A 25214-nucleotide genomic window follows, 5' to 3' on the forward strand; every position below is an offset into this window, starting at 1 on the left:
CAGCCATATTGTCATGATCCAAGGTGGATCTGACAAGTAAATGGACAAAGTGAACTTTTTTCCCTTTGGCTTGGTGCCAAAGTGGGTTGATTGCCCCCGGTGGCCATTAGAATTATTAAACGTGGTGTCGTTTATTCTAAGTTGCCCCGGTTGTGGTGAGTGGTATTACACTTTAGTTTTATTGTGCACGTATTACAAATCAGGTGTGAGGCTCTATAAAAGAGTGTCAGGTGTGTTCAATCACTGTTGGTGATATTGATAGTTCGTCATTTGGGAAGCAAGCCTGGGTGATGAAGGAGCTGAATGAGAGTCCTGGGCAGCCCAGTCAGAGGGGTTGAGTCAGCTATGGAGTCTGCAAGGAGTGCATGGATTGGTGGAGTTCAACGTTGGTGTCTGCAAGAAGGGCTGGCATGGCGTGGTGGAGTAGCAGTTTATGGTGTCAGCAGGAAGTGCTTGCATGGCTTGGTGGAGTGGCGGCTATGGTGAGAGTTGCACTCAGCATGCTGGACTTGGTTGCTGAAAGCTGGACTCAAGCATGCTTGACTTCTTGGCAGAAAAGTTGGACTCGAGCATGCTGGACTTTTTGGCAGAAGCTGGACTCATCTTTGGGACTCTGTTTACTGGGCAGCTGCAACTGGTGGTGGACTCTGCTCCAAGGCTGCACTAGGGTGATGGATCCGGTTATGGTGATGGATCCGGTTGGAGGAGAAGATGCACGCAGGTGGTGGGCTCTGTTGCTAGGAGCATACGCAACAGAGCAAAGCTAAGTGGTGTTCCCCCTGTATTGTCATTTTCCCTTATGTGTGTTTAGTGCAGTGGTGGGATTAGTTTCCGCACCGAACAATTCCCTAGTGAGGGTTTAGGTGCAGGGCGAGTCAGGGTTTGAGGTACGCGTGCGTCGCCTGGTGCGGAACCGGCTTAGGGAACGTTAGGAGTGCAGGGACACTGGCTCAGGGGAGTACAGGAGGTCTCCACGTCCCTATTCCCTATCGCAGGGCCCACCATTGTTATTGTTACCCAGGTTTCCCCTTTATTATTTAAATTCGCCTTACTGGAGGCGGGGTTTCCAGACTTTTGTATATATATGTGCATTACCTAAATTCGCCTGTTGAAGGAGGCGTATCCAGCTGCACGTGTTATTTAAATTCGCCCAACTGGAGGCGGTGTATTCAGGGTCACGTGTGTCATATGGGTTCGCCTTGCGGTACTCGCTGCGTCCAGACACATGTGACTGTGACACATATGTTCTCCTATCCTGCCCCCATGTGATGTCCCATCCTGCCCCATCTGTCCCATGATCCTGCCCCATCTGCCCCATGATCCTGCCCCATCTGTCTCCATCATATCCATCCTGCTCTATGATTATACACCATCTGTCTCCATCCTGCCCCATGATCCTGCCCCATCTGTCCGATGATCCTGCCCCATCTGCCCCCATGATCCTTCTCCATCATATACACCCTGCCCCATGATCCTACACCATCTGTCTCCATCCTGCTCCATGATCCTGCCCCATCTGTCCCATGATCATATCCCATCTGCCCCATGATCCTGCCACATGATCTCTCCCGGCATTTCAAGTACGCACCTGCCGGCGAATGACAATGACGTCCTACGCCGGTAACATGTACGCTGACATGTCACTGTCAGCCTCCGATTGGCTGGCGGCTTTAACTGTTTGTTTCAGGCCCACATGGGCCCACAAGGCAATAGAGTAACTGAACCTGTGTCTCAGACACAGCCGGTTCAGGTGCTGCACCAGAGAATCCTGCCTCTGAGGCCCGATCAGCAGAAGAGACGGGGCCCGAAGTGGGCCACCTCTGCTCACCGGGGCCCATATGCCAATCAAGGCAGTAATGCCCTGATGGCAGCCCTGCCTGCTTTCACCAGCACTGTTGTCCCTCCTCCCATATTCAATCATAGCTTTTTGCCCCTCTCTCAGCTTGCCTGTGCTGCTGACCTCACATGTTCATTCCACGCTCCCTGACATGTCACATACAAGCTGTTAGTGAAGATGGCTTTAAGGTGCAATGATACACTGCGCTGCTGTAGGTATAATTCAAGGAAATTTATTGGTGCCTACGCATTTCCTGAGCTGTCCCAGCTCACTTCATCAGGGCATGATACAAGCATGCAATGCAGGAGTTTAGATACAATCTAACTGCCACATCAGCAAGGCAATGGTATCAAACACATTAAAATAATTGTATTTTAATAGAATATATTAAAACAGCATATAATAAGAATACAGAAAAATACTGATATCATTATAAAGCCTGCTGATAAGGGGGGAGCAATTGTGGTACAAGATAGATCTGATTACATTAAAGAGGCCAATAGAATCCTCTCAGATACTAATTTTTATAAACCTGTCAAAAATGACCCTATGCCATTTGTTATTTTTTCATATAATCATTTAATAACTGAAGCCTTCTCTAACAATGCCATACATGAACAAGAAAAGAAGTTTCTTACCATAAAAAACCCCTCCACACCCTTTCTCTATCACCTTCCAAAAATACTACTAGCCCACCAGGGCGACCTATTATTTCTGGCATAGGGTCACTCACTAGCAGTCTAGCTTTCTATATTGACAGGATCATGCAGCACCATGTTATGAGTCTAAATAGTCATCTAAAAGATTCCACTCAATTGATTAACCTTACAAAGAGCATTAAGTGGGATGACAATTAATGTTTTATCTCCTTTGATGTATCTGCCCTGTACACAAATATAGACCACCAATTAGGATTAAAGTGTTTTGAGAAATTTGTTAATTCCGATGCTAGACTGCCTGATACTCAAAAAATGTTTTTACTGAGAGGTATGGATTTTATTTTACATAACAATTTTTTTACTTTTTTAGGGGTTTTTTTTATCATCAGACACATGGGACAGCCATGGGATCACGGGTCGCACCTACTTATGCAAATCTTTTTATGAGTGTGTTTGAGGAGGCTTTTATTACTACAGTTGAATGTGCAAAAAGCATAATCCTTTATAAAAGATATATAGATGACCTCTTTTTAATATGGGACACACGTTTTATAAGTGCTGATCAGTTCATTTCCACCATACAGAATAATAACTGGGGACTGGAATTCACCCCTCACATCAGTAACCAAGCCATGAACTTTCTAGACATTACTTTTTATGTCAAGAATAGTAAGATTTGCACCAAGACTTATTTTAAACAGGTAGATACAAATAACTATGTCCATTTTAGTAGTAGCCACTACCAGAAATGGCTTTTTAATATCCCTCACAACCAGTTCCAAAGGATCCGCAAGAACTGTACTAGTGATGATGATTTTACAAGCCAGGCTAACATTTTAAAGGAGAGGTTTTTAAGTCAGAAATATCCTAGAAAATTAGTTTCTTCCACATGGGAGAATGTTTTTAAAAATTCTAATCAAGATCTTTTACTGTCCAGAAAGCCCACTCCCAAACCCTCAGGTGATAAATTCTGTACCAACGTTATCACCACCTACAGTTCACAACACAAATCTATCAGGAACATCATGGAGGGTCTGTGGCATATTGTCAAAAGAGACCCTATTTTAAACAAAATCATTCCTGAGAAACCTGCTATAACCTTCTGGAAGGCTAAATCCTTAAAAAACACATTGGCACCCAGCAGGCTCACCATTCCATCTAACAAGCAGAACATTTCCTTATCCCCTGGCATCTATAAATGTCATCACTCTAAATGTAGTTGCTGTCGCAACATTGCACATCAGACTATCACTTTCTCACATCCCATCACTCAAGAAAAATTCCCCATCAAATACCACCTCACTTGTCTGTCCTCACACGTCAACTATATCATTACATGCACTTGTCCCAAAATCTACATTGGACGTACCACCCAGGCACTTCATTGTCGGTTAAATTCCCACCGACATAATATTAAAATTGGCTTTCAGAAGCATGGTCTGTCACATCACTTTGACCTTATACATGGTCGTGACATCAAGAAACTAACTATTTACCCCATTGAACAGATACCAGACAATACACCAAACAGAATCCAGACACTTAATAGGAAAGAGGTGTACTGGATTTACAAATTAAAATCTCTGGAACCCTTTGGACTAAATATTATTTCTGATGTCTTTTATTAAAAGTCAATTTTGTTTTTTGGAGATTTTTGTCCCTGCCTCCCATGCATACTGAACCCTCCATTGGGATGCTTATCCTGACCATCTTGTTTTATCCTTCCATTCCACACATTTGTTTCACACAGAAAGCTCTCTCTTTTAACTGTAGTATTCTCTTCAAGCTTCTGACACTTCCTTGAAGCTTGTGTTAGCGCCATCTAGTGTCTCTTTATAATACTACAACCCCCCTTTTTTTACATTGTTACCATGTTTTTATGATTTAATATATTTAATATTAAAACACTACTGCACTTTATTTTAAAAAAATTTTTTTGTTTTTTACAATCTATATTTTTTTTTATATAAGTGCCCTTAATCAAATTTTTTTTTTTTTTTAATCCGTTATTCAGGGTACATCTCTTTGGATTTACTCTTTATTCTGGAAGTGAATAGATTGATCTTAACATTGATCTGAAAAATCATACCCCATTCCTCACTAGTCACCATGGTCATGTGGATTAAAACACCATACACTCTCAACTTTGGAACTGTGTTCTAGACTCCTTGAGGATGGTTTTAACTACTTTTTTATTGGACCCCGTGATCCCCCGTGTCTATTTCAAAAGAAATATATACATTTTCTTTTTTATTATTCTTGAGTATGTATTCTTATTATATGCTGTTTTAATATATTCTATTAAAATACAATTATTTTAATGTGTTTGATACCATTGCCTTGCTGATGTGGCAGTTACTTGTCCTGCCCCCTTTTTTTTTTTCCACTTTGGATTGTATATAAACTCCTGCATTGCATGCTTGTATCATGCCCTGATGAAGTGAGCTGGGACAGCTCAGGAAACGCGTAGGCACCAATACATTTCCTTGAATTATACCAACAGCAGCGCAGTGTATCATTGCACCTTAAAGCCATCTTCACTTACAAGTCCTTTGACCCTGTGCAGACTGCAGCAGCTGTTTCATGCGCTTGTAGGTGTTGTGACCGAAGTTTCACAACCCTATCAGGTGAGTCTCTCCTTGCCTCACCATTACAATTGTGTTTTAAAGGTTTCACACCGTGGATGCGCCCTGTTTTGTTTCTTTTACATACAAGCTGTGAAAGAGTAAGCGGGGAGCACAGAATAAGCCATAACAGGACCTAATACTACTGATATGGATAGTTCTGTGCTTCCAGCCTGAAGCTTCGCAACATGTATATGACATTTGATGTGGATTGGAGGGAAAATACAGTATGTATGTGACATAAAAGCTTTGAAAAATGAAGCACCAGGGAGGGTGGGAAAGAAGAGTGGAACACAAGCCTTGAGGTTGCAAAGAATGGTGCTTGGTCAGGGGGCTGGATTGCATAAAGCTGCAAGCAAGCCATGTCCCCAATTTGTTATGTAGCACCCTAGAAGGGAAGGAGAGCACTCAGCATCACATAGTAGTTATAAAAACATACATGAAATAGAAATTGAAAACAATAGAATGTGAACATTTAAACATTTTGATGTTATGCTGATTAAATACCTTTCTAAATATTGCCAGTGTTCCCCTTCAACTAGACATGAGTGGAGAATATAATCACTCCATTGAAATGTACAAAACATTTGTTTGCTTTAGTGAAATCAGCAGATCACAACAGTAAGGGTCCCGTTTCACATAGCGACATACCAGCGATCCCGACAAAGATACGACCTGGTAAGGATCGCTGGTGCGTCACTACATGGTCTCTAGTAAGCTGTCAAACAGGCAGATTTATTCAATGACGCAGCAATGATACGGCGATCCGTATAACAACCTCGACGGTCGTTGGGAACTTGTCACCCAGCAGCTATTCTGACGACTCACGCCTGTGTCCCTGAGTTCTGCGTCGCCAACGAGGTCGCTCGTCGGCGTCAAACACAGCGATGCATGCTGGCCAGCGGGACGCCAACGATCAAAAAATGGCCTAGGACATTCGAGCACGATCAGCGATATCCAGCGGGGGGGCGGTCGCCGCTATGTGTCACACGTAGCGAGATCGCTGTAGCATCACAAAACCTGTGACGTTTCAGCGATCTCGCCAACGATCTCGTTATGTGAGACAGGGCCATTAGGATGGCCACGCTGTTCTCATAATCATCTTATGGCTTTTTCCTCATATGGTCCTGAAAGTGTGGAAAATGGATGACTTTTGTTTTTTAAATCAGACCCTAGAATTCCCATGCTCTTAGTGTCTGAGAATACCATAATTAGTTATGGTAAATGAAATCCTAGGTCTTTTCCCACACACATGGGGCAGCAAGAGGAAAAGAAGTTTTTGCCATCAAAAGCCACAATACAAAAACCTTGTAACTTGAAGCTCATGGGCCCAAATGCAAAATGTCCAATAGAGCTCTCTACTATCTCGGGTATTTAATCCCTTCCCAACATATGATGTAGTAGTACGTCACACGTGTGCCGGGGTAGGGAGGAAGCTCAGGAGCTGAGCCCTCACCTTGTCTAGGAAATGTTATCTGTGACATCTTCAGCATCTTCCTTTTCACAGCAACAACTAGCGCTTGCTCTGATTGATGCTCTCTAAAAATCTATGTGCCGCTGATCAATTACTGAAAGAGGAGCTAAATAGCACAACTGCTGGTGCACTTGTACATAGGCTCACATTGGACCCCTATGACGCTATAGTGAGATGCTGATTTGTTTTCATGGCGAAGAATCCTGTGGGTCCCATCATACTCCTCCTGTGTAACCAAGCCTGTGGCTGGGTTTAATAGAGGTAAATCATTTTAACTACATATTGCGATAAAGTAGTATTGTAGTATATAGAAGATGTGATCAAATAATGCCAGGTTTGAGTCCCCTAAAGAGGCAAAAAAATGAAGGAATAAAATTAGCTTCTAAAAATAAAACAAAATATAGCATATACTGTAGCATATTTGTATCAGCATGGTTGAAAAAGCACGATCTACAAAATGAATGAACCTTTTTGCTTATAGTTTGCACGGTTTCCTGCTTTGAGTAGGGGGTTGGACCAGATGACCCAGGAGGTCCCTTCCAACTCTACCATTCTATGATTCTATAGTATCATAAAAATATCAGTTTTGGTCATCCGGCCCTAACACAGACCTTCGATCAAAAAATAAAAATGTTAGATGTCTCAAAATATGGCAACTTAAGACAATTTTTTCTCCAGTGCCCAAATGTTTTCATCAATTAAACCAACAAAAACCTACCGTATATATGATAGGTATCATTATATTCATAGTGACTTGGGAAATCACGTTGCCAGGTAATTTCTACTGCACACTAAGTATAGTAAAACAAAATGTGGAATTGCGCTTTATTGTCATCTTTCAGTTCATTTTATGATGAAATGAATGATGTATTTCAGAACTACAACTCATCCGACAAAGAACAAGCTCTCATATGGCAGAAAAATAAAAAAAGCTACGTCTTTCTTTATCAGGGGGAAGAACAATTGGTGGCACAAAAATGGCAGGACTCAAGTGCAACTGCAAGCCCTGAACTCACTTTAGTTACATGTGTGCTGCTCTCCAGTCATCTATCTATATAGGAACACAAAGATACAACAGCACCAATCAAACAATCAAAATAGGTGAAAACCTTAGGACCATTAGACAAAAGGTCATCCAAATCAAGTCAATAAGAGAAGAAGGGGAATAATTTACGAGTATGACATTAAAAAAGGTAATATAATCTATTCTATTATTTCTAAACACTGTTTTTCGGTGATTCCTTTGTATCCCCGTTCATACTGCACCCACACACACAAATGATACACCATTTGAAAGGTAAACTTGCCCCCTTCAGCAAGAAAATAGTCAAACAAACCACACATCCACGATTTGATCACAAAATACAGTTTAAGCATTCATTTTCATAAACCTGCAGTAAGAAAAAATGACCTGCAGGTGGCACCACAGTACCCCAAAGCACACTACCAACACATTTGTAAACATGCACTGCTTTTTCGCCCCACACACACATGATACACCATTTGAAAGGTAAACTTGCTCCTTTCAGCAAGAAAACAGCCAAACAATCTACACATTCATGATTTTATCATCACTAAATACAGTTTAAACATTCATTTTCATAAACCTGCAGAAAGACACAATGACCTGCAGGTGACACCTCAACCGGAAAAAACGGAAAACATTTTTTGGCCTCTATTTATCAAAACAATTTATTGTATTATCAATCTACATATATAAATATCTGTCTGTGTTCATCAGCTCATGAAATACATTTACATTTGATCAGCTTGCTTTTTCTGAAATTGCCTGCGCCCCCAACGACCAATGTGCAGTTGGTAAGTATAAGGCTAGTTTCACACTAGCGTTTAAACGACGCGCGCACGGCGCCGCTAAGCCACGCCCCCTGCCGGCTCCCTGCCCGCCCCTTCCTGTCAGCGCCTCCTCCGAGCGCACAGGGCTGCATGCGTTATGCGCACCCTATCTTTAGCATAGGGTGCGCAGGCCGTGCGCAACTATGAATGTAGCGTGCGCTGCGCATTTTTGAATGTGCGCCGTGCGCGCCAAAATGCAACATGCTGCGTTCGGCGCGCACGGCGCACCTCCAAAAATGCGCAGCGCACGCTACATTCATAGTTGCGCATGGCCTGCGCACCCTATGCTAAAGATAGGGTGCGCATAACGCATGCAGCCCTGTGCGCTCGGAGGAGGCTCTGACAGGAAGGGGCGGGCAGGGAGCCGGCAGGGGGCGTGGCTTAGCGGCGCCGTGCGCGCGTCGTTTAAACGCTAGTGTGAAACTAGCCTTAAGTATGTGAAATTATGTCACACTACAGACTGTGGGATAGTGATTGCTAAAAAACTGGATAGTCGGTAAATAATGACTGAAGAAAAGAACAAGCAAACCAACCATAAGAGCCCCGTATAAACACAAGTATAGCGCCCACCCTGATGCGCGTTTCGGGATAGACCTTGTCAGGGAGTGACATAGGCTATAATTGAAATGCACGTCGGGTGCGTATCTTTGTATCTTCCTTTGCTGTCTTCCTATATTATATTTTTGCTATATTTTTGTTTATTCTGGGCTATTATGGACACTTTGCTCGTTCTTTTCTTCATTCATACAAAAAATTAGGCAGAATTCCCATCCTCACAGGTGAAAATGTTAAGTTTTTCACAAAGTCCTTAAAAACAAAAAATAGAAAATGTAAAAATATATTGAAGTACATTAGCATTAATTAGTGTGGGATGAAATACCAAAATGGATGTCAAGGTCAATAGAATAAATGATTGAATGTGAATATAAGTTGTTTTTAATCATCCAAATTTTGTAGAACAAATTGCACATTGCTGATGAAATTGTATTGACATTTTCCTGCGGTGAATTAGTACAGAATGAGCGTGGCGACTGTAGAACAACTAATCGATACGAAAGTGTAAAAAGTATTACTCAGCACGCTGCTATCACACAATGAGCTTTTCAAAGGATCCTTGGAAAGAAGAAAACTGCATTTATTGTGCGCAGTCCATGTGTACCTGACGCTGTATGCTACTCTCGGCTATTACAGACACAATGTCCTAAAAGGACAAGGTGTAAAGAGTAATCTCCCTCACACACGTGTTCCGCTTTAAAGGTCAGTGCTCTCAAAATCTAAAACCAGAGGAAAAGCATCCTCATCCCCCTCCCAACAAGCTGGAGCTACTCTTAGTACACACACCTGTCCAACTTGTTCAGTAAAGGTACTGTCACACTTAGCGATGTACCAGCGATCCCGACCAGCGATATGACGCGGTCAGGATCGCTGGTACATTGCTAAGTGGTCGGTAGTGAGCTGCCACACAGGCAGATATCACCAGCGACATCGCTGGGGACGGGGGTCGCTACTTACCTGTCAGACGAGGCGACCCTGACGTCCTCCCGCCCGGCTCCACGCTCGTCTCTCCACAGGAAGCGCCGCAGGAAGCTGACGACGAGAAACAGTCCAGGACGTTCTTGCGCGATCAGCGATAACCAGCGGGGGAGCCGGTCGTGGGTAAGTATCAGACGCAGCGATATCGCTAGCAATATCGCTATAACGTCACAAGTTATAGCAATATTGCCAGCGATATCGCTTAGTGTGACAGTACCTTAAGTGTCACAAATCTGATTAACACGTCATCCACTCTTTTGACTGTGCTATTCCTTCATCAGCATTCTACCAGCACTATAGGTGCTGTCTTTCTTTCCCACACACATTTCCATCGCCATTGTAATACAGCTTGCCTGCCCTCATATGAAAGATCCACCTCCACTTCTGTTACCCATGTCGACATCATCCATCTGCTTCATTATAGTCAATGGACTCGGTGGCACATACGCCTGGATTCTGTTTTGTGCAGTGAATTTGTTCCAATGAGGCCACTGAGCAATATATAAAAAAAGCAGCCTTCGACATTGTGTTGGCCATCAGATGAGCCTATGTTTGTTGAAATGACAGTGACTATTTTTTCTACCATATTTTTACAGAGCACTTGCAAAGACTCGTTACATTTATTTCACTAAATTTGTTCATAGTCTGTAACCATGGAGACAGCTACGTTTATATCTGAGCTGTAGATACAAATATCACAATATTTGTTAATCAAAACAACCTGAAAAGTTATTCTAGTTTTTAATAAAGGTACAATTGAGCAATAAAAAAATGACCACATATTGTAGCTTAAGGCCACGGTCACACATTCAGTATTTGGTCGGTATTTTACCTCTGTATCTGTAGCCAAAACCAAGAGAGGAACAGTCAGAGGAAAAGTGTAATAGAAACAAGTCACCACTTCTGTATTTATTTTCGCTTACAAATACTGATGCAAAATACTGACCTAATACTGATCGAGTGAATGTGGCCTCACATGCAGCACAATCCGAACTGTTGGATGCGTCAGTGTGTGCAGTGTGCACAAATAACCCAGCAATCAGACCTAATAGCGGTGGCTGGCTGTGGACTGCCTTGTAGAATGCCTGAAAAGCGCTGTGGAATATGATGGCGCTATATAAATAATCTATTCTATTATTTCTTAACATTGGTTTTCGGTGATTCCTTTGTATCCCCGTTCATACTGCACCCACACACACAAGTGATGCACCAATTGAAAGGTAAATTTGCCCCCTTCAGTAAGAAAATAGCCAAACAAACCACACATCCACGATTTGATCACAAAATACAGTTCAAACATTAGTTTTCATAAACCTGCAGAAAGGAAAAATGACCTGCAGGAGGCACCACAGTACCCCAAAGCACACTACCACAAAGCTGCTTACAGACATCACAAACAAATCCAAACATTTTCCTTGGGGGCTTTCCAGCTTGCCGAACTGTTTACCCAGCCTATTTTAGCCAAATTGGAGGATTGCACACTTCACTGCAGGTGAGGCACATATGCAAACATTTGTAAACATACACTGCCTATTGAATTCCACACTTGCTCTGTTCATACTCTACCCACACTATCAAATTATACACCGTTTGAAAGGTTAAAGTTACCTGCAGGTGGCACCACAGTACCCCAAAGCACACTACCACAAAGCTGCTTACAGACATCACAAACAAATCCAAACATTTGCCTTGGGGTCTTTCCAGCTTGCCCAAGTGCTTGCCCAGCCTATTTCAGGCACATTAGAGGATTGCACACTTCACTGCAGGTGAGTCACATATGCAAACACATTTGTAAACATGGAATAAATATGGAACCAAGGGCGCTAAGCACAAATTTGGGTACAAAGCAGCAAGTTATAGGACTAAACCACCTAATTTGTCCGGTAAAATCAATAAAAAAATGCTGGTTAGAACTCGTGCTGATGAGTGTACCCAAGTACTAAAATGATAAATAAATACTATCAACCAATATACATAAAGAAGGGCTGATCAGAAGCCAAATAAAGTGCACGACAAATGAAAAAACAGGAATCGAGAAATCAAGAGATAAATTACCTCTGTGTAGTTTTAAAACTGCATGAGGGAGTAATTATCCTTGGAGTGAATTCCTTTGGAAAAGCTGGGTGATTATCCTTTCTGATCAAACACAATGTCTCCGTTTGCGGTTAGTGTCCAAGCGTTCAGTGGTGTCCCAGATGAAGGTGAGCAGGATCTGGATATGAGGACGCTATCCCGACCGGTGACAGGCATCCGTCTCAATAATGCCGGCGGCCGCTTGTGTGTGATACAGGCACTGTGTCAGGACTCAAGCCGGCAAGGTGCAGAGATGCTGCAGGACCGTGCGTGACGTCATGGTCACGTGATGACTCACGTGACTGGCTATGGAGCGCACAGGGAGTCACAATACTTTCCTACGTGTTTCGGAATACACTGATTCCTTCCTCAGGGATGGCCCCATGAAAATAGATGACATTTATACTTTATATCCTGTATCACCCTGTAGTTAGATTATATATTAAAAGAAAAAAGTTCGATCTCACTATTTAGACCATTGGGAATTAAAGTATCCACTACAAATATCCATTTACTTTCTTCCCTGGACATTTGGTGAATAAAATTTCCCTTTCTCCAGCTTTTATTAACTATTTTAATGCCAGTCACTCTAGTATCCTTAATTGAACCTCCATGGTGTGTTAAAAATTGTTAGAAAGGGGATGGCCTGTGAATTTATTGCTGATGTTGCGCAAATGCTCCCCAATCCTGACATTCATCGGGCGTATAGTGCGCCCTACATATAGTTTTCCACAAGGACATATTATACAGTATATTACCCCCTTGGTATCGCATGGTATAAAGTCCTTAATTATAATTTCTGTGGATCTGTTAATGATCGAGAATTGTTTTTTAGTGCCCAGCTTTCTACAGGGCGCACACTTTCTGCATGGAAAAAAACCATGTGAAAGTTGCTGTGAGTGAGGATTGCATGCTGTCACAGGTGTGGAAATGGAAGGGGCTATCATGTTTCCCAAATTGTTTGCCTTTCTAAAAATAAACATCAGGTATACTGGAAGTGACGTACCGATCACTTTGTCATTTCACAAAATTCTCCAATGCTTATTTACGATTTTTCAAGGATTTTACTGTTAGCATTATATTGAGTTACAATTGGGATTTCCTCCATAATGGAATAATTGGTATTTTTCTCTTTATTTCTGAGTAGTTGTTCTCATGGCATGCTACCTATTAAGTCCCTGTTTTTTTGCAGGGACTGAATATTGTACCCTTTTTGACATTACCTCCTTATACACTATAATCCAGCATGAAAAGGGGTGTGAATCTGCAAAATTTTTTATGACGAAGGATAATTTATTACCGAGTGACCAAATTACTTTTAATTTAGAATGTATTGATTTCATACTGACCTATAATTACTTCCGCTTTGGAGCGCACTACTAGTCCCAGCAGTGGGGAACTGCAATGGGTACCAGGTTTGCCCCAAGTTATGCAAATTTATATGCTGGCATGTGGGAACAGAAAAGCTTATACGCGAGTCAATAAGTTTTCCCAGTTTTTCTGTGGCAAAATTAGGGGGGTCGGCATATACTCGGGTCGGCTTATACGCGAGTATATACGGTAATTAGATCCTTTAAAACGCTAGAACAGTATCTAATTAAAGAAATGAGAGCTCTTTGGGAAATAGCTAGACTGGAAAGATACCTGACATTTAACTGTACACCCAAAGGTCTTACAGTCTACAAACCTCTTTCAGGTGATATTGGGGATGTGGATACACTAGCTGAGTGGGATGCTATGTTCAAAGAATTCTCCAAACAAATGGTATCCCTTCATTATAGAAAAGAGCAAAAATGGACTAATTAAAATTAGGGATGAGATCTCTAAATTATTCGAAGATATAAAACCACACGAATTGCATCCCGAGATTATCCACCTCTCTGCAAACATATGGAAAAGGATCCATATAAAAGAAAAATAAATTATGGAAAAGAAAAGGAAAAAATTCGGGAGGGATCTCCTATCTGATAATGTAATGAGGCAGCTTCATTCCACACAATCTAACTATCCAAATACCATGAGTACCAATTCCTATGTTTGTGAGAATTACCATTCTCCAAAATTATACAGTCCACTAGTGACTCTGGACAAGATACAAGGGGGCGAGAACTCTCTTTTAAAATCTAGTGAAAGGTTCTCCATTCATCTCACCTCTGATATGGAAAACCTTAATACTAACACAATAGCTAACAATACGCAGGGCATAGATTCTAACGTCGAGAATATTCAACCCCTAGATATAGCACCAGCCATATCCACTCCTGTACCTTCCATTCCGACTCATAATAGGTTTATAATACTCGACAATATAGAAAATCTCCCCTCTACCTATGGAAACAACACTGCTCATCAATCCTCATTGGCTAGCAATGCTGTTACCCTTGTCAGGGAACAGAAAAAAGTCACAACAAAAAACTAAACAAAGCCATCTTCCGTTTTTTCAGGTAGGCCAAAAAAATATGGCAAAGGGGTTGTAGGGGCGGGAAACTTACCAATTAAAAGAATAAACAACAACCACCAGAAAATCAATTAGCCCCTTCCGAACAGAAGATTTGGCCAAATTACTTTTATTTTAGAATGTATTGATTTCATACTGACCTATAATAACGTCTGCTTTGGAGCACACTACCACTCCCAGGAGTGGGGAACTGCAATGGGTTCCAGGTTTGCCCCAAATTACGCAAATTTATATGTTGGCATGTGGGAACAGGAAACCATCTTTCCTGGCGGTAATGTGGCACCCCTGAGGCTCAGTTGCCACAGGGGTACTGCACCTTCTCCTAAGGTGTAGTGCCCCACATCCAGGTAAGGTGGGAACTCCTTTCCACAATCCAACACTCGCACCCCACACAACAGGGTAGTTCTGCACAACCACATTGTGGCTCAATGCTTAGAGAGTAGCAGAGCACCTCTGGTGGTTCCCTGCATGGAACACTGGATGTGCTGGGAGGTGGGTGGAGTTGAGATATATAAAAGAGTGGGAAAGTGTAGGATGAGAGATCAGATCAGTCGGGGTTCAGTCTGACAGAAGGTCAGTGAGGAAGGAAGCCACTCGGGAGGAGTGTGGATCCCTGGAAGAAGGGATGGAGGAAGAAGTGCTGCAGCTGCCTCAGTGATCTGAGCCAGCTGGCACGGGAACGGAACAGAAGGAGAAAGACGTAGAACTGCAACCTAAGCTTCCATAAGAGAGAGAAGGAACAGTGCGGAACGATAGAGTACGAGAACAGAGAGGAGACGTGGGTTGGAAGAGGAACCCTGCCTATAGGTTCTCAGCGCAAGGCCGGGGCCCGGTCCCCGAGGTTGTATGGACACTTATGGTTCTGCAGCAGACACCGGTGGAGTAGTTGGCTGTAAATGCACTACTCCCAACTAAGACTCGGGGCACAACAGCAACTGTTTAGAGAGCCAGGACTCCGGAGAAGGGAGCACCCGAGAGAGGCTACAGCTGTCTGCCATATGAGTAGAATTGTTAGGAACATCTGACAGGAGGAACTCCAGAGCACCACAGTACTGGAGCTCTTCACACCTTAAAGCGCAATAGAGTAGTCGTTCAGGAAAGGTACATGTTGGCTGAGTGTGGGAGAGGAGCTTTCCATCTGGCCTGGAGGTTGGCTGAGTCTCTGACCCGGAGGACACGGCCCGGAGGCAGGCACCCATGTGTACCGCAGACTGTGAGTAAAGCTTTGGAACTGCAAGCCTTGGTGTCCTCCATTCATTCTCGCGCCAACCCATTCAGCACCGCTACATCTGGGTACCATCTTTTACACTGCCTGTGCCTTTCCACAACCATTACAACTACACTGCCCTGGGACATCAGCCCTGCCTGTGGAGGGCTATACCATCACTGCTGCATCCTACCATCTGTCCCAGAGGATCTGTCTGCAGCGTCGGCTTAACACCTTCCTTGCCGAGCACCACAGATGGCGTCACGAACTATTCCATTTCATTTAAACTACATTACATTCCGCCATTGACTTGGGCGCCCAGGACCACGGTCCGGGTCACCACTGCTGTGACACATTCCCCTGACACCAGCCCGGTACCGAGTACCCCACAGCCCTGGGAAGGGCAACCCAGTAACCTACGGGTGAACCTGGTACTATGGCAATGCTTCATAGATGACATTGTTTTTATCTGGTCTGGTGGGCCTATTTTATTAATGGATTTTATTAATGAATAAAAATTGTTACTTTTTAAATTTTACAGCTACCACCAGTTCCAAAGAAATACATTTTTTTAGATTTAAAAATGTTTGTGGGGGGCGTGGCCTGGATGCCTAGGATGCCAGTTGCATGAGCTGACTGCTCCTTCCCTGAGACCCTGCAAAGCAACAATTTCAGCGCCTTTCCTGCATATTAATCAACCCACCCAGCTGCCCGAATCCTCACTCATTACTGGCAAGATGACAAGGGGTAAGAGAAATCTCAAAAACCAAAGCAAATTGGAGGTTTTCTTCAACAGGGATACCAGGCAAGATGGCCCCTCAGTAAGCAGAGTCTCCTGCTCCTCGGGAGAGTCCCCCTCTCCACTGCCCCTGAGCCCAGCAAAGACCACCGCTGCCGTGCAGGATGAGGCAACACCCACCTCACCTTATCTCCGGGGTTCGGGTCAATCACCAGGATCTAGATTTTCCCCACTTGCGGAGGGACACGAGGGAAATGTAGTTCCTGCAGGCCGGCGGATGCACACCTCCCCTGCACTCCCAGAATAACAAGAGAGATGTTGCAGAGAAAGGGGATTCTGGAGGGGACAATTGTAAATCTCTTGCAGTATTACATCAACTTCCTACAACAGATCTCCCTGCTTCAGGAACTTTAATTAAAGATATGCTGATGGCTTTTAGCACCGCAATGCTAAAGGACTTTTCTTTAATGTTAAAACCTGTAACATCTCACATTCAGGAGGTGGAGGAGAGAGTGTCCCATGTGGAGGACAAAATGGGAGAATTTGCATCTTCCCATAACAACCTTATTGACTCTCACAATGACATGGCAGAAGACATAGAAGCCATATATAATAAACTTGTGGACTTGGAGCATCGTAACCGCAGGAACAACCTGAAATTAAGGGGGGTACCAGAAACCACCACACCCTCTGAGCTGAGGGGTTATGTGCAAGATTTAATCCAAGTGGTGGTCCCCTTCTGCTCACCATATGAGCTAATTATTGATCGAGCGCACAGAGTATCTCGCCCAAGCCACTTGCCAGACACTGTTCCGAGGGATATTGTTGCACGCATTAATTGCTATCATATTAAAGAGGAACTTCTGTCTTATTCCAGAAAGAAAGGATCTTTACCTTCACCTTTCCACCAAATCAAAATTTATGCTGATCTCTCGGCAGAGACACTGCGCTTCCGCAGACTAATGAATCCCATCACTGCAGCCCTCGGAGAATCTCAGGTGGCGTACAGATGGGGGTGCCCCATGAAATTGCTCATTAACAACAAAGGATCGTGGCATACTGTCTCTTCATATGAAAGAGGAAGAGGTTTGCTTCGTACCTGGGATATGCAAGTGCAGGAACAACCTCAGAAACAAAGAGAGCCACCTGTAAGGGTAGAGGAGAAATGGCAGAAAGTCCTCCCAAAAAGAAACAGGCGCTGAAGATATAGTCATTATCTATATTTTAACTATCTTTTAACAAGGGTGGCATCCTGACTGGTTGGTGCGGACAGTGATATAACCTCCCGTGGATTTCCTACTCCCGCGTTTTATGGACTGAAGTGCAGTCCTCGGTCTGTTTCATGACTTTACTTCTGATTTTATTAGTTTGCATTGTGTTTGGTTTTTGTTTTTTTCTATCCTTTTGCATACCTGTGGTTTATTCGGGTCCAGCATTTTCCCGCTTTGCAGGGAATTCTGACAGGTGTAATGGGCAACCCATTAGTCATACTAGCATCCGTATGTTTACAATATGGTTATTACAATATGCTCACTTAATGTTAGAGGCCTAAACAGCCCTCATAAAAGATCTTATATGTGGAAAGAGGCGGTCACAGCTAAATATGAGATGTTTTGTGCCCAGGAGACGCACTTATTGGAGAAAGACTCCCACAGACTGTCTCATCGGCACTTTCCATATGTGGTCCAATCTAATTTCTCGAAAAAAAAGAGACGGGTGATGTTAGCTATCAAGGGGTCTGTTGCTTTCTCCTCGACTAATTTAGAACTTGACCCTGCAGGTCGATACCTCATACAAGTGGGCACCATAAATAATGTTTTATATACTATAGCCGTCATTTATGCTCCAAACCAAGCGCAGACTAGATTTATCAAAAAATTATTAACTAGAATCAATAAGGATAAACAGGGCCACGTAATCATATGTGGGGATTTTAATTGTGTTTTTGATAATTCTCTGGACTCTTCCACCCCAACCTCCCGGGGGCCGCCTGTTCTCCCCCCCTTAGCCTTTCGGGAAGACCTATATGACATATGGAGGGTTCTTCATGCATGTCAGAAGGACTATACCTACTTTTCACAGTTACATCACTCCTACTCCCGGATAGACCTATTGTTGGTTAGCAGGTCTCTCCTAAATAATGTCAACTCATCAGAAAAAGGTATAATAACTTGGTCGGATCACCCCCCCATAAAGATGTCTATCCGGGAAGAATCTGAGTGCCCCCTTAACTCCCCGTGGAAGATGAACCACTTTATTCTAAAAAACCCCCATTTAGTGGCACAAACAAAAGTTGCTCAAGAATACTTTGAGCTCAATGCGGACTCGGTCACTAATTACTTCCATGTATGGAATGCCCATAAAGCTTTTATCAGGGGCCACTTTATTAAAATAGGCCATATTCTTAAAAAGCAAAGAGAAAAAGGCTTATCAGACCTTACAACATCGATCAGTTCACTGGAATACATGAATAAAAGAGCCCCATCTTCTGCCCAAATGTGTAAACTACGTGATCTCCGACTGGAATTGCGGGAATTACTCTTACACAATTATGAAAAAAATCTTATGATCACCAAAGCCCATTACTACTCCCAAAATAATAAAGTGAGTAAACTGCTAGCATCCAGAGTGAAAATTAAAACTTCTAAAACTAAGATCCCCTTTTTGAGGAACTTATCTCCCGATTCTAAGATATACACTCCTCGGGAAATCGCCAATAAATTTAAGGATTACTATGCTTCTTTGTATAACTTAGATCCAAGAGCAGACCTCCATGGCCCAACAGCCCGATACAAATCTGTTTTTGTCAAGCATTAATCTCCCAACTCTTGCACCAGACCAGTAAGAAATCTTAAACGCACCTTTGACGGAGACTGAATTGACCAAAGTGATTAACTCTCTCCCAGAGGCGAAGGCCCCAGGCCCGGACGGTCTTACAAACTTGTACTATAAAGCGTGCCAGGAGACCTTAGTCCCACACTTATGCAAAACCCTACAATTAGCAGCAAATGAAGGGAGCTTCCCAAAAGAAATGCTGACAGCTACTGTGATCACACTCCCAAAACAGGGAAAGCCACCGGAGGTGCCCCAAAACTTCCGCCCGCTTTCATTGTTAAACACTGATGTCAAAATTTATGCTAAGTGAATTGCTCTGAGATTGGCGCCTATCATTCCTTCCCTTATTAACCCAGACCAGGCTGGTTTTGTGCAAGGGCGGACTGCAGCTGACAACACCAGGAAAGTAATTAATTTGATAGATGTAATAAATAGAAGGGGAACACCAGTGGTGGTAGTGGCCTTAGATGCCGAGAAGGCATTCGACCGAGTGAGATGGTCGTTTGTCTTCTCGGTTCTGGAGCGTATGGGGTTTGGGGGTCGGGTGCTGACTGCTATTAAAGCTCTGTATTCTGCTCCGTCGGCCAGGGTTTTTGTGAATGATACCATGTCAGAGACATTCCCCATTACAAATGGCACTAGGCAGGGGTGTCCTCTCTCCCCCCTAGTGTTCATTTTAGCTTTAGAACCACTTGCCCAAGCAATCAGACAAAGTCCAGATATCTGGGGCATAGAGGTGGGAAAACAATCTCATTGCATCACGTTGTATGCTGATGATGTAATATTGATGTTAGCACGCCCCCTGGAGTCTTTGCCGGCAGCTCTAGAGATTATTGAAAAATTTGGCCTTCTTTCTTACTACAAAATTAATGAGAATAAATCTCAAATTCTACTTGTTAACATACCATTACCGCAGTTGAAACGCCTTAAGGCCATTATGAGGATGGACTGGTAGATGGAGCAAATTTCATACCTGGGAACGTTGGTAATATCATCCTCCACTAATTTGTACAAAGCCAATTACCTCCCCCTACTAGCAGACGTTGAGAATGAGATGTGCAGACTCCAGAAATTTGAAGTCTCCTGGGTGGGTCGTATTGCACTGTTTAAGATGTTATTACTGACCAAAATGTTATATTTATTTTGTACGGTGCTGATATCACCTCCAAAGGTGTTTTTTCAACGTTCTCATAAGCTTTTGAATGCCTTCATATGGAGAGGAAAGCAGCCTCGGTTGTCGAGACATTTGTTGCAACGTGCAAAGCCAGTGGGGGGGTGGGACTCCCTAATGTGAACGATTACTATATAGCAACTCAACTCAGCCGGTTGAAGAACTGGTGGAATCGTGACCCTGCAAGTAGGTGGTCCCAAATAGAGGCACATTTTGCACCCTCACACGATCTCAGGGCGGTGCTATGGGCAGCTCTGGTTGACCCACGGAACCTGGGGGTCCTCCTTCCACTGACTAAGCACTCCCTGTCTAATTGGCTTCAGGTTCACTCCTCCACTCAGACACACATCCCTGCATTGCCTCTCGAGGCACCTTTAGAACTTCTGGAGGTGTTATCAGAGGACCTTGACCTGTACCATTGGAAGATAGGCGGGATCACGGTATTAAGCGATATAGTTGAAGATCGCACTCTTTTACCTTTTGCCCAGTTGAAAAACAGGTTTGGCTTGACCCTTAAAGACCATTTCTCATATCTCTGGGTGCAATACATTTTAAAGAAATATCTAAACTTCCCATATAGGGTTAATAGTGATATTATTAGGACCCTCTCATCTTCCTCATCCCTAGATATGGGCTTGAGACCCCTTTATGATTCCTTGGGACATGAGAGCAGATTTGTAAAATCTATACCCTTCATATCTTCGGAAAAAGACCTCGGTAAAGCCATACCTGACAAGGACTGGTTAAGAGCAATTAAATTGGCAGGACTGACGTTTAGATGTGCATCCCACTTTGAATCACACTTTAAGCTGATACTCCGCTGGTATTTTACTCCCGTGAAGCTCCATTCCATGTTTCCCAACACCTCACACCTATGTTGGCGAAACTGTAATCAGGTGGGGTCCTTATATCATATATTTTGGGATTGTCGACTTATAACTTCTTTGTGGGATCACGCCTTTAGACATATTTCACTTGTAGTGGGACAGATCGTCCAGCCGTCTCCCGAGGTGGCGCTCCTCCTCTTAAACATACATGCATTCCCCCCGTGCTCTAGAGTGGTAACGGCTCATATTGTGTTAACGACAAGACTCCTATTAGCTAAACAGTGGAAAAAAGATGTTATTCCTAAGGAGGCCATAGCTCAAGCAGTTAATACCACGTTTATTTTTGAAAAAATGCTAGCCCACAAAAATATCGCCTTACAGAAGTTCACCAGGGATTGGCAGGCTTGGGAAGCTACACAGTTAGCGAGTCACAGTTGAACCAGTCAAATAAAGGTTGGGGGAGAGCCCTGGGTGGGAGAGGGTTAAGACCGGAGATCTTTGTTTATACTGCAATGGTTGCATAATTACACATTTATGTTACTTTGACCTGTGTTGTACATTTGTGATAATGTTGTATTATAGTATTTTCAATAAAAACGAATAAAAAAAAAAAGTTTATGGAAAAAAACACTATTCAGACACAACTGTATCACAAACCCACAGATTCAAATAATTATATTTCTCTAGACAGTTGCCGCCTCCCAAGCTGGCTTCTAAATATTCCCAAGAGCCAATTTATAAGAGCCCATAGGAACTGTTCAAGGATGCAGGATTTTAACATTGAGGCCGAGACTTTAACTAAAAAATTCTGCCAAAAAGGGTACAAAGCACAAGTAATACGGTACGTGGAAACATACCCTAAATAACTGAAAAGAATTGTTCTGGAAAGGGTTAAGTGTGATAGGGGAAATATGATGCATTTAGTTTTGTGGAGATTAAAGAAGTGGAAGGAGAAGAAAAATGGTATTGTGGATAGTCACCCTTAGGGGTCATATGATTACAATGTACAACTATATGAGAGGACAGTACAGAGATCTTTCTAGTGATCTTTTTTACACTTAGACCTGTGACATCTAGAGGAAAGAAGGTTTCATCATAATCACAGACGCAGATTCTTTACTGTAAGAGCAGTGAGACTATGGAACTCTCTGCCGTATGATATTGTAATGGTTGATCCACTGCTAAAATTCAAGGAGGCCTGGATGTCTTTCTTGAAAAACATAATATTACAGTATACGGGCACTAGTTTCTGTGATGGGACGTTGATCCAGGGAACTAGTCTGGTTGCCATATGTGTAGTTGGGGATGAGCTTGTCCCCTAATATAGAACTATTGCTGTCTGCCCCATGGGGTTTCTGCTTTCCTCTGTACCATCATGTTAGGCTGGTTTCACACTTGCGTTTTTTTGCGCAAAAAAAGGCATGCATTTTTTCCCCCCATACTTTACAAGGATACGCGTTTGTATGCGCATGCGTTTTTTTGTAGTGTGCGCTTGGGAGCACAGAATGCATTCTGTTGCATTTTTTGTGCGTCTGACTTGTCCCAAAAAAACGCATGCACACGCAATGCATTTTTTTTTTCACCCAACCACCCATTATAGTCTATGGGTGCGCTGACGTGCACATGATAATGCGCACGTCAGAGCAAAAAAACGCATGCGTTTAAAAAAAAAGCGCGCAAAACCGCAAAAAACGCACAAAAACGCATGATGCGTTTTTTTATGTGCGTTTGCACTGCGCACGGTGCGCAGCGAAAAAAACGCAAGTGTGAAAGTAGCCTTAGGCTATAGGTTGAACTTGATGGACTTAGGTCTACCTTCACCCTTAAAACTGGGAAACTAAGACTCTGTAGATCAATTTGAGTGTCAAGAGCATAGAGTACTGCTCCTGCTCAGTAAAAAACATTGTCAAGGCTAGAAGAACCAGACTTTCCCATGACACCAGCGGCGGTGCCATGCTGCCATCCTGACTTCGTTCTTGTTTAGTTCCATACTATAGCTGCTATTCATTATGCCAAGATTTCCCTAGAGAGCAGTACAAGGACAAGCAAAAAGTTTCCTCATTTCTGTCCTCCAGAATAAACAGAGCTGCACCTCATTAACCCTTTTCATCGCCCGTTTGTAAGCAATTTGCATCGAACGAAGCGATGGGCATGAAATTAATAATGTGTCAGACACTTCAGCGTCTTGTGCGAAAACTCCATTAGTTTTTGCAGAACAGGATCTATCTTTAGCCGCAGATTCACAGATTGGAGATATTTCCGGGAGGTGTAAGAGGAAGTGCTGCAGACGCTATACTCCAAGCACATACATAGAATTATAAATCAATGGAGCCATTACCATAGGATGTTCCTCAATGTCTACATCAGCTTGAAGAATTAGCAATGTCCTCGAGATCTACATAACGTGACGAAGATCACAAAGTCTCTTTTCATCCTAAATTGCTTGATAATGTATATAAAGTCTATTTCTTTTATACAGAATATGCCTATTTACACGTCTACGTGTAGCGCCAGTGACTGATACCGAAAAGGGGTGTCCTAGAATCTGACCCATAGGCAGAAGGCCATCACCTGTGTAGATAGGAACATACACAATTTCAAGCACATCCAATATGTCGTGAAAACGCTGTGTACTGAGTTGTGGCCATGCTGTGTATACATACGCACAAAAGCCAAGACTGTGTTTTACTGTAAGACAGAATCATCCCAGGTTCCCAAGAGAAGACTGAATACAATGTAATATCATCTGGCACAAAACACCCAGTGACCACAATATCAAATAAATGATTACATGTCCTAATATATTTACTACTCGCCATTATCACATAGTGATCCACATCCGGAAATCAGGTGCCTTGGCCGTTGCCCTCACAGCCATGGAACAAGCGGATCACCATGCGTCAGGCTCTTCCTCCTTAGGCCTGTTTCACACATCAGTGTGAAAAAAAAACCGGATCCAACGGATGGCCATCAGTCAAGATCCGCCGGTAATGCAACTCAATGGGAAAAAAAACGGATCTGCCAAGAAAAATGGCGGATCCGTTTTTTTTTGCAAAACGGCGGATTTTGACTGATGGACACAAACGGATGTGTGAAACAGGCCTTATACATATACGATTATCAATGCGTAGATTCTTGGGTCTGACACTACATAGATCTAGAAAATATGGCATTTAACTCTTCTAGGTTTAGTTTGATGCAAAACACAGCAGTGGATACAAGAGAAAGGAGAAATGTCATTTTTATGTACTCTTTAGGCTTTAGGATAAAAAACAGCCTCAACAACTGTGCAAAAATAAACTTCAAGTCATTTGAGCATGGTGACAACTAATGCAGTCTGCAGTCCTATGCAAACTCCTGATAACACATTATGGAATATCACAATGACTTCTATCTGCTACATCTGACAGAGACAGATTGTTACATGGGACCTGCAAAGAAATTTGTCATTGATCCTTTCTTTTCTACATTGTGATACCTCACGGAATTAAAAATACATCATTAGGTTTATTCATAGTCATCTATCTACATATCTATCTAATATCTATTATCTATCTATTATCTATCTATCCCATATCTATCTATAGATATATTTATCTATCTATCTATCTATCCCATATCTATCTATCTAGCAATCTCATATCTATCTAGCAATCTATCCCATATCTATCTATTATCTATCTATCCTATATCTATGTATCTATCTATCTATCTATCCCATATCTATCTATCTATCTATCTATCTATCTATCACATATCTGTCTATCTATTATCTATTTATCCAATATCTCTCTATTATCTATCTCATACCTATCTATCTATCTATCTATCTATCTATCTATCCAATATCTCTATTATCTATCTCATATCTATTCTATCTATACATCCATCCATCCATGCACTGGATTGCTTAGTGAAATTAA

General features: G+C 42.7%; 1 protein-coding gene across 7 annotated transcripts in view; it reads right to left on the reverse strand.

Moving 5' to 3' along the window:
• ARHGAP24 (Rho GTPase activating protein 24) overlaps nucleotides 1-25214 on the reverse strand; it is a 1321765-nt gene that overhangs the window by 215824 nt on the left and 1080727 nt on the right. The window lies entirely within an intron of this gene.

The sequence above is a fragment of the Dendrobates tinctorius genome, unplaced genomic scaffold (assembly GCF_039654945.1).
Source record: "Dendrobates tinctorius isolate UK_male_01 unplaced genomic scaffold, ASM3965494v1 ptg000011l, whole genome shotgun sequence".
NCBI lineage: Eukaryota > Metazoa > Chordata > Amphibia > Anura > Dendrobatidae > Dendrobates > Dendrobates tinctorius.